Source organism: Oryctolagus cuniculus, chromosome 15 (assembly GCF_051225735.1).
Source record: "Oryctolagus cuniculus isolate XC-2025 breed Fujian yellow rabbit chromosome 15, ASM5122573v1, whole genome shotgun sequence".
NCBI classification, from domain to species: Eukaryota; Metazoa; Chordata; class Mammalia; order Lagomorpha; family Leporidae; genus Oryctolagus; species Oryctolagus cuniculus.
Window position 1 is genome coordinate 42768284 of NC_142881.1, and position 10456 is coordinate 42778739.

The 10456-nt window shown below is 46.1% G+C and overlaps 1 long non-coding RNA gene across 1 annotated transcript; it reads left to right on the plus strand.

The window, feature by feature from the left end:
- Positions 1 to 406: 406 nt before the first annotated feature.
- LOC149121980 (uncharacterized) lies at positions 407 to 2912 on the plus strand. Its single transcript, XR_016222186.1, has 3 exons — positions 407 to 534; positions 2581 to 2679; positions 2780 to 2912. It is a non-coding gene; the product is annotated as an uncharacterized LOC149121980 (long non-coding RNA).
- Positions 2913 to 10456: the final 7544 nt, after the last annotated feature.

Below are 10456 nucleotides of genomic sequence, written 5' to 3' on the forward strand. Positions count from 1 at the left end.
CTCAGCCCACCACCCACTCTGCCTTCGCTGACATCTGCGGAAGAAAAGGCGCGTCTAGAATCGCTCTTGGGGAAAGAGAAGAGGTTTCCTATCTCTGATCCCAGCTGCCGCTCCGCACAGGCTCCGCAAGTTTCTGGGGCGGGGGTCTCTCCCAGGCGCACCCCCAACGCGCCCAGGTTCGCGGAGGCGCGGGGCTGAGCCGGACCGGCCGGCGAGGGCTGCCCCGGGAATCCCGGACCCAGCCGCGCCCTCCGGCTTTCCCCTGGCGCGCGCCCTCCTCTTCCTCCTCCGGCTCCTCTTCCCCGCGCCCGCGCCTCCTCCCGGGGCGGCTGGGACCCGAGGCCCCGGGGGCGGGGGAGCAGCGCGGTCGGAGCCGAGGGGAGGGCAGGCCAGCTCGGAGCCTACCGTCTTCTGCTTCTTGACCCCCGACATGCTGGCAGGCGGCGGTGGCGGCGGAGCCCGGGTGCTGAGGCGGCGACGCGAGGGCTCACGGATGGCGGCGGCGGCGGCGGCTGCTGGACTCCCGGGAAGGAGGTATAAAAAGGCTCCGCAGACACGTCGCACTTCCCTTGACCAGCCCCCTTCTCCTACTCCTCCTCCCGTCGCTCCTCTCCGCCCCGTCGGCTCGGCCAGCTGCGCCCAGCCCCTGGGACCCGGCCGCCGCCTGGGCGGGGTCCCTGGCCCGGCCCCTTCCTCACGGGCTCGAGCCCCTCCGACCGCGTCCCGAGCTGGACCCAGCAGTCGGAGCCGCAGACGGGCGCCCGCAGCGCGCCTTGGGGGGGAGGGGGTCAAGTTCGCCCCCGCCTTCTCCTCCCCAGAGGGTTCCCAGAGCGTCCTCCACCTCCCACCCCACCCTGGCGGCCTCTTCATGGAAGCCTCCCTGCCTCTGGGTCCCAGGAGCGTATCTGGTTGAGGGTAAAGGTGCTTGAAGACGCAGGGGTCGCTGACACGGTGCTAAGAGGGCACCGACGTGCGGCTCTCCGTGTGCAGTAAGGAAAACCCGTTTGCCCTGTATTGATCCTGACTGCACTCTGCTGGCCTTGGCCTTAATCCTCACATGTGTGCCATCCTACCTCAGGCAGCAAGTCCTGCGTTCTCCCTATTTTACAGATGAGGCAGCTGAGGATCTCGGACCTTGCCAAGATTACATTCCAAGTGAGGGGATTCACACGCAGGCTGTCAGCCTCTACAGGGCAGGCTTTCCACACCATCACCCACAGCCTGCTCACGGTGCACCAGGCCTCGTGCTAAGCAGGGTACATGCATTCATTCCTAGCCAGCTCACAACAAAGATGCAGACAGGCCAACTGAGACCCTCACTGGGCACCCATTCTTACAAAGTCAGTTAAGCAAGGTCAGCCTCAGGCAGTGGCTGATGGTAGCCTAGAGACTTCTGCCAGTCCATCCTGGAAAGTAGTAAGAATACTGTGTGTTCAGCAACTGGGACAGACCCCGTGGAGAAGCGAAGAAAGCAGACGCCAGTTGAAGAGGCCCATGGCCCAGACCCTAGGGCTCCAAGGTTCTATCAGGTGTCAGTATGAGGCAGCCCTTTGAAAGAATGCAAATGTCAGGGACAAGCAGAGGTAAGGAACACAGAGAGCTATAGCGACAAGCACTTTGTGGACTGCCACTGGCTTCCTACCCTCTGCCATGCCCAAATCGATATGGCAGTTATCTTCAGAGGAACCAAGCAGACACACAAGAGCCATACTTGTAAACTCTGGTCTTCTTTCTATGCAAGGGCTGGAGAAGCTACATTGTGAGGAGGTGAGAGATGGAACTTTTTCTTTGATACCCAATTGTATTTCTGCCAGCTTTCCAGACCTGAAGATGGGGTATTCATTTGGACTGCCTCATCCCCATAGGAAAGTGCATTGAAAAAATAAACCAGGAGTCAAAATTGAAAACGCAGCCTGCATATTCGTAGAATCTTGAGGTGGCACTCTACTTACTATCTTATTCATTTTAAGTTAATCACCAATTGTGAGCAGCTAGGGGGCAAATGCTGGATTGGAGTTTTTGTTCTGCATACAAACTAGCCTATTCTGAACTTACGTGAAGTTTAAATAGCAGCATCCTGTTCTTGTTTTATTGGAAAAAGTTCTTTTACATGAGTTCCAGCCCTATCTCAGACCCTGCAAGACCCCGCCCTAAGAGTGGTAAATGAAGTGTGGATTGAGAAATCATGCTATTTGCATGATTGCTGTGTTTTTTCATTTTTCATTTTTTTAAAAGTTGTATCCTTGAGACAGAAGGAAGTTAAGGGCAAATCCCTAAGGGCTACTTCCTGGAAAAGAAATATATGGTTGTTTCTATCTGGGAAATACATGACTGTTGAGACTGCTTTGTCCAATTTCCCTATCCTTATATCTTACATAGGAGCAAAGTAAAACAGGTGCTCAGAAAAGGGAGGTAATCTGACCACAGTTACTAGGTAGAGGCAGAAATGAGACACAAACCTCGGTGTGCCAACGCCCCAAGTGCTCTGACGACTGAATCACTCAGCCTCTAGATTTAATTCATGCTCAAGGAATATTCTGAAACAACTTGTTTTTCTTTTTGTCTTTTACTATTTCGAAGACTTGTGAAATTGGAGTTCTCGGCTTCCTGGGATCTGCAGCAGGGTTGTTGGTGACCATTTTCTATCACAGATCACCAGCTTAGTCATAATTCAGCATGGTAACTTATTGAAAAGTAATAACAAAAATTCGTTCTTACTTTCCGGTGTGTGTGGGGGGGGTGTCATTCTTTTTAATGGCTTGAATTTTTTTTCCTCGAGCTACCCTCTTGGTCCTAGGAGAGGACACTCCTTCTGAAAACACATGAACAACTGGAAACTTGGTTTTTAGAGTCTGTGATTCTGGCACCTGGGAACTGGGAGAAGACTCACTGTTCAAGTGGCTACATCCTCCATAACTTCCCACCGGTGTTCCTTCAGGACTCCCCTGTAAAACACCGCCCACTACACTGTAGCAACTGATAATCCTCAACACCACTGGCAATTATCTACCTGAGGGCTGTGCCCCTCCACCACCAGCACCACTGGCCCTATTTTCTTTTCTTTCTTCCAGAAACTGGCTAGGCTTCAATAACCTAATGTAGTAGTGATCACTGAGTGATCCTTTTGTTTAGGAAAGTGGGAATTGGTCACTTCTTCCAAATAAATGGGGACAACACAAAGAATGTTAGTGTTGGGGAGGTGCAGTGCATGTTGGTGGAGGTTCACCATATTTTTGGGGAATCTAGCATGGAAGCATTGCCCAGGGATGGTAGTTATAAAGGAATGCAACTACATTGCCCCCTAGTGGTTGTAATGCATAAACGTTAAAAAGAAACCTAATTGTTTAAAGCCCCCTGTAGAAAAATGGGCAGCATTCCATTGAGCAAAGTCTCACTTGGTCAAAGACCTTTAGCATCCAGACACTCTTCCCAGCACAGGTGCCACCACAATGAGCAAGACATGGCCCCTGTTTTCAAGAAACACACACTATAGAAGGAAACAATATCGCTCACTAGGCTAATCCTCCGCCTGCGGCGCCGGCACCCTGGGTTCTAGTCCTGGTCAGGGCGCTGGATTCTGTCCCGGTTGCTCCTCTTCCAGTCCAGCTCTCTGCTCTGGCCTTGGAAGGCAGCGGAAGATGGCCCAAGTCCATGGAACCTGCACCCGCGTGGGAGACCAGGAGGAAGCACCTGGCTCCTGGCTTCGGATTAGTGCAGCGCGCTGGCCATAGTGGCCATTTGGGAGGTGAACCAATGGAAGGAAGACCTTTCTCTCCGTCTCTCTCTCTCACTGTCTAACTCTGCCTCTCAAAAAAAAAAAAAAAAAAAAAAAAAAAAAGGAGACAGTATCCTTCTTCATTTCAACACATGATTGAGGAAAATAAAAATGATACACGTGGGTCCAGCACTGTGGCATAGCAAATTAAGCCACAGCCTGCAGTGCTGGCATCCTATATGAGCGCCGGTTCAAGATATGGCTGCTCCACTTCTGATCCAGCTCTTGGCTATGGCCTGGGAAAGCAGTGGAAGATGGCCCAAGTCCTTGGACCCCTGCACCCATGTGGGAGACCCGGAAGATGCTCCTGGTTCTTGGCTTCGGATCAGTGCAGCTCTGGCCATTGCAGCCAATTGGGGAGTGAACCAGCATATGGAAGACCCCTCTCTATCTCTCCTTCTCTCTCTGTGTAACTATGACTTTCAAATAAATAAATAAATAAATCTTTAACAAAAATGATACATATATGCCTTTATGTTATTTTGCCTTAAAACACATACACTTCACTAATCTTTTGATATGGGATGAAGGGCTTCTATTTTGGTATGTGTCTACAGGTAGGAGTTCCATAAATCACTTTCATTGGACATCTTCAATAATTTCCAGTTTGGAGCTTTATAAAGTTAAGTTAGGGATTAACTTAACCCTTAAGAAACAATCTGGGAGGAGATTCTTTCAGTGTTGCTACATTTCGCTCCCCTATCTTTGTTTTCTTGCCTACAGCTAATCCAAAAGTACAACTTTGCAGCTTATCTTTCCAAAGCATCAATCTGTTTTCATGGAAAACAAAACTCTTTTTTTTTCATCCATGTCCTATTATTTAAGTCACATCTAATTAAATAAATTATACTAACAAGTACAATTGGCATAAATAGGCTTGAGAACAAACACAATGACACCTGCAAGCACTCAGCTTAGGTGCAGGAGTGTGTGGACATGTCAGTGCATCCTACTATTGAAAAATGTTCAGTTTTCTGTGAACCTCAGTCACTGTATTTTTCTAGAAGAAACAGAAAATGTGGATTATACAGGTCAGTCAGTTAAAAGAAAAGATATTGAGAGTGAATGATGTCGTATTTGGGGGTGAGATAATATATGAACTGAGAGAGACTTTTAAAAAATGGTAAGGTTTTGCCAACTCTCCTCTCACCAAAGTGAGTGGTATGTAAATTTGAAAATTTAAAGGCAGAGAGATGCATGAAATAACATGGTATGTTCAGAAAATTATAAGCATCTGTATTGCTGATTTTAGGTGACGTAATAGAAGAGTGAGAAAGGTTGTAATAGAAGATGCTGAGCACAATCAGGTAGCAACATGATTTTGCACATTCTCCTTTTCATGCCCATCAGAGTGTGTTAGCCACATGGTTGGTCTTCCATTGCTTCATTAATAATTAGTAGATACTTCCCAGGTCAAGGAATAGAAGTTGCTGTCAGGTGGGAGAGATGGATATGTACATGAATAAATCCAGGAGAAAGTGCTAAGTGCTGAAATCAAGGGATATTAGGAAGAATAGGGGAAGTGTGCACACACATACACACACACATACACAAACACAAGCAATGACTGCTGGATCAAGAAGAGATTCCTGTGGATGGTGATATCTAACCAGTGTCTTCAAGGATAACGGGAAGCTAGACAGGAGAGTGATGTGCCAACCTACTGATGGACCAAGCTGCATGGGCTGATGCTTCTGGCTGCATGAAGTATTCGCTTCCTACCCTGTTGTTCCTTGTGCCCCTTTCCAGAAGCGTCCCAGCCTACCTCTGAGGACCCAAGCACAGCTCACAGAGGAAAACTATTGGCAGCCAGATATTATAAGGGCAATACTGACTCCATCACCAGGAGATTGCCCAGAGAGCTGAGTCAGCCACAGGAAAGTCTGCACTCCCAGGCAAAAGTCATGCTCTTCTACTATTTCTTGGGTGGAATCCAGTCCAACATTATTTCATCAACTTTGTATTACTTTAACATGAAATGCAGTTATTAGTATACTCACACATTACACAACATAGAAGCAACTAGGGCATTTATAGGAGTTCATTTCAATTCTCAAAACCCTTTAGTGAAGGGGCCAGCACTGTGGCGCAGCGGGTTAAAGCCCTGGCCCGATGCGCCAGCATCCCATATGGGCACCAGTTTGAGTCCCAGCTGTTCCTCTTCCGATGCAGCTCTCTGCTATGGCCTGGGAAAGCAGTAGAAGATGCCCCAAGTCCTTGCCCCTGCACCCATGTGGGAGACCCAGCAGAAGCTCCTGGCTTTGGATCGGCACAGCTTCAGCCGTTGCAGCCATCTGGGGAATGAACCAGCAGATGGAAGACCTCTCTCTGTCTCTACCTCTCTCTGAAATTCTGTCTTTCAAATAAATAAAATAAATCTTAAAAAAAAAAACCCTTAGTGAAAATAAGAGTTACATAAGTTTAATGTCAGGCCAATCATTCACTTTGGTTAATTAATTAGCTGAATATTGCATCCTTCAACTGGTTCTTTTAGAAGATGTTTAGCAAGGTAGAAGGAAAGAATCTACATCACTGAGAGAATTAGATTGTTAGCAAATATCCAACTAAATTTAGCTAGACTTTAAGAATTATATTATTATTATTATTATTTTAATTTGAAAGGCAAGAGAGAGAGCTCCCATCTGCCAGCCTACTCCACAAATGCCCATGAAGAGTGGGACTGGGCCAGGCCAAACACTTGTTTCAGGTCTCCTATTGTATGGAAGAGACTCAGGTACTCCAGGCTGCCTCCCAGGATCTACATTTAGGAAGATGGAGTCAGGAGACAGAGGGAGGTATTGAACCCAGACACTCTGATATGGGTCTTCTAGGTCTCATGCCCACCCAGCAAGAATTACACATTTTAAAGAAATAAAGAGGGAAAGAAGGAAAAAGGAATAAAAAGCAAAAAAGAAGGAAAGAAAGAAGGAGGTGGAAATTGAGATATTTGGCTTAAATTTGAGCCAATATCATAAATCGGTTATAATTAATTAAAGGATAGAAAAAGTTCATTTAAAAATAACTTATGGAGCTGGTACTGTGACGTGGTGGGTAAAGCCACTGCCTGCAGTGCCGGTGTCTCATATGGGCGCTGGTTCAAGTCCCAGCTGCCCTACTTCTGATCCAACTCCCTGTTATGGCCTGGGAAAGCAGTGGAAGATGGCCCAAATCCTTGGGCCCCTGCATCCATGTGGGAGACCTGGAAGAAGCTCCTGGTTCCTGGCTCCTGGCTTTGGATTGGTGCAGCTCCAGCCGTTGCAGCCATCTGGGGAGTGAACCAGCAGATGGAAGACCTCTATCTCTCTCTGCCTCTGCCTCTTTGTAACTCTGTCTTTCAAATAAATAAATAAATCTTTATTAAAAAACAACTTATATGGAGTTATAGAGTAACTACTTTTTAGCATAACTGAGTAATGTGTTGATATAATAAATATATAATTATGAGGGAAAATCATAGACACTGTAAATAGATAGTTAAATTGCAAAGAAATAAAATATGTTGAACTTATCTTAGTTCATTAGTAGGTATTAGACCTTCCAAAAGGATTATATAAATTTGGGCATTCACACCATAAAAAAATGAGTAAAACAACAATCTTTGTCTCTCTGTCCCTTCCTCTCTTTCTCCCTTCTCCCTTTCTGTCTCTATTTTAGGTTAAAGACATAAAAACCTCTAGTAGTGCCCAATTTATGGGCCTTTGGCCTTCTAAAAGTATTACGAGAGATTATATGAATTCTAACATTTTCTGAAAAAGTAACAGTTTTATATAATTGTTACTATTTTTCAAATGTATGTAAGTCCTATAGTGAACAATAAAATTCATATTCATTTAAAATGGTATCAAATCCAATTATTGATCTTCATATAATACTATTTTTGGTTTTGTTTTGTTGTTGTAGTTTTTTTAAAATATTTGTTTTATTTATTTGACAGGCAGAGTTACAGAGAGAGGTAGAGACAGAGAGAAGTCTTCCATCCACGGTTCACTCCCCAGATGGCCACAACGGCCGGAGCTGTGCCAATCCAAAGCCAGGAGCCAGGTGCTTCTGCTGGGTCTTCCATGCGGGTGCAGGGCCCAAGGACTTGGGCCATCCTCCACTGCCCTCCCAGGCCACAGCAGAGAGCTGGACTGGAAGAGGAGCAACCAGGACTAGAACCCGGCGCCCATAAGGGATGCCGGCGCTTCAGACCAGGGTGTTAACCCACTGAGCCACAGCGCTGGCTCCCATATAATACTTTTAAACATCAAATACTAAATATAATTACAGGCATAGGGATATTATTAAGTTGCATAAAGATTGGGAACTACTGCCTATTATAAAAATGTGCACTTGGCCAAAATTATTATATTTACTGCTAAGACAAACTTATGCTTGAACCCTATAATCTCCCTATTTTTTAAAGATTTATTTATTTATTTGAAAGGTAGAGTTACAGAGAGGCAGAAGCAGAGAGAGAGAGAGAGAGAGAGAGAGAAAGGGAGAGGTCTTCCATTCGCTGGTTCAGTCCCCAGATGGCTACAGTGGCTGGAGCTGTGCCAATCTGAAGCCAAGAGCCAGGAGCCAGGAGTTTTTTTTCCGGTCTCCCATGTGGATGCAGGGCTCAAGCACTTGGGCCATCTTTTACTGCTTTCCAAGGCCATTGTAGAGATCTGGATGGGAAGTTGAGCAGCTGGGACTCAAACCAGTGCCCATACGGGATGCCAGCACTGCAGGCAGCAGCTTTACCCGCTATACCACAGCGCCGGCCCCTAATTTCCCTATTCTTAAAATCCAATCTTGTCTTTATTAAAAACAAACAAACAAAAACAACTCTTGTTTTTCTTTTCATTTGTAGTTTAGAAAGACAGTTCTGTCTGGGCAGGGGAAGTTCTTGCCTCTGAAGCCACACAGCTTCTTAGACTGTGTTACATATCGTAATCCACTGAGGAGCCACACACCTGCCTAAGACCTTCAGAACCTGGGGGTCACAGGCATCTGCAGTTTCCAAAGTTTCCTGTTGGGAGAATCTCTGGCCCTCAGAAGTCAGGATGGGTCAAGTCACTTGGAGCAGTTGTTACAGGACACACTGCTGCTCCTTGCAGGACTTTCCTATTCTGCAGGTCTAAAGTGGAGACATGGATTTTCCATTTCTGGCAGGTTCCCAGGGAATGCTGCTGCTGCTGCTCCTGTAGGCACCGCATTCCACAGACCTCTGCTCTCCAATGTCCTCCAATGCAACTACTGTAATATTTTACAGTAAATTCAGAAAATAAAAAAAAAATAGGAAGAGAAGATCCATGTGTGGTGAGGCAACAACCCAGTATCATATACTAAAAATTTACTTGTCACATTTACCACGTCTTACAGGTATAAAATGTCTTACAGGGTTATGGGGAAGGAAATAAATTTTAAGGAGTTCTCCACATTGACTAGTTATAAGATCACCTAGGAAGCTTTAAAAAGAAAATAACCTGCTGCCTGGGCTTTCCTGGGCTGGGGCCTGCAGCAGAATATGTTGTACCCTCAGGTGATTCTCCTGTGCAGCCAGGTAGGGAGCCACTAAAATCCAGCCCACTGCTTCCCCAACCTCAGTGTGCTCTGAAATCCCCTGGGGCGCTTGTAAAAGTGCACATTCCTAAATCCCACCCCGGAATTCCTCTGCAAGATCACTTAGCTGGAATTCTTGTGGATGACTTTTCATTAGACCTAGGTGACTTTTCTCCCAGATATTTTGTTTAGTCTGAGTTCTTTATTTTCTCTAAGGGTTCACACCTTTAGGACAAAATAAAGAGAAACTCTAGTTACCTTGTTTTTCTACCCTGAACCTACAGTGGTCTTGCCTGGATAGGGTAGGGTGCAGGATGGGGTCATATTAGGTGTAAACATCAGCTGATATTTTAAAAGTATTGCTATGCTAGAGCACTTCTTCTACCGTTACTTGTATGTAATCCATCCTTCCATTGGTTTGTGCTGCTTGCTCTGTGCGGCCCATTAGCTGGCGGGGCTGCCCCAGCAGTCAATGAGTCACAAATCCTTGCTTCTACCCACCAGGGAGCCCATACGAGAATTAGCCCTGTTTTGTAATCTGGAATTTTGTGATATTTTGTTTGGTTTCTTGGTTTTTTTTGGTTTGTTTTTGCCCATTTGTTCTTCCATAATAATTACTGAATTATTTTATTAAAGTATCTGCCCTGCCCCTTGAAACTACATAAGGTCTCTGATTGAATTTTTTCATAAATAAAGTGTACATTAACTTTGGGATAAGAGATATAAAGATCAAGTTTCCTCTCTGCTACTCGGTATTTCTCTTTATTTAGGTTTCTTTTTTTTTTTAATTTAATTTAATTTTATTTCAAAGAGAGTTACAGAGAGAGGTAGAGACAGAGGAGAGGTCTTCCATCCGCTGGTTCACTCCCCAGATGGCTTCAATGGCCAGAGCTGCACCGATCCGAAGCCAGGAGCCAGGAGCTTCTTCCAGGTTTCCCGGTGTGTGCAGGGGCCCAAGGAATTGGGCCATCTTCTACTGCCCTCCCAGGCCACAGCAGAGAGCTGGACTGGAAGTGGAACAGCCGAGACTAGAACTGGCACCCATATGGGATGCCAGAGCTTCAGGCCAGGGCATTAACCTGCTGCACCACAGCACCAGCCCTTATTTAGGTTTCTTAATGTCTCATATATAAAGTAATTCTACAAAATTAT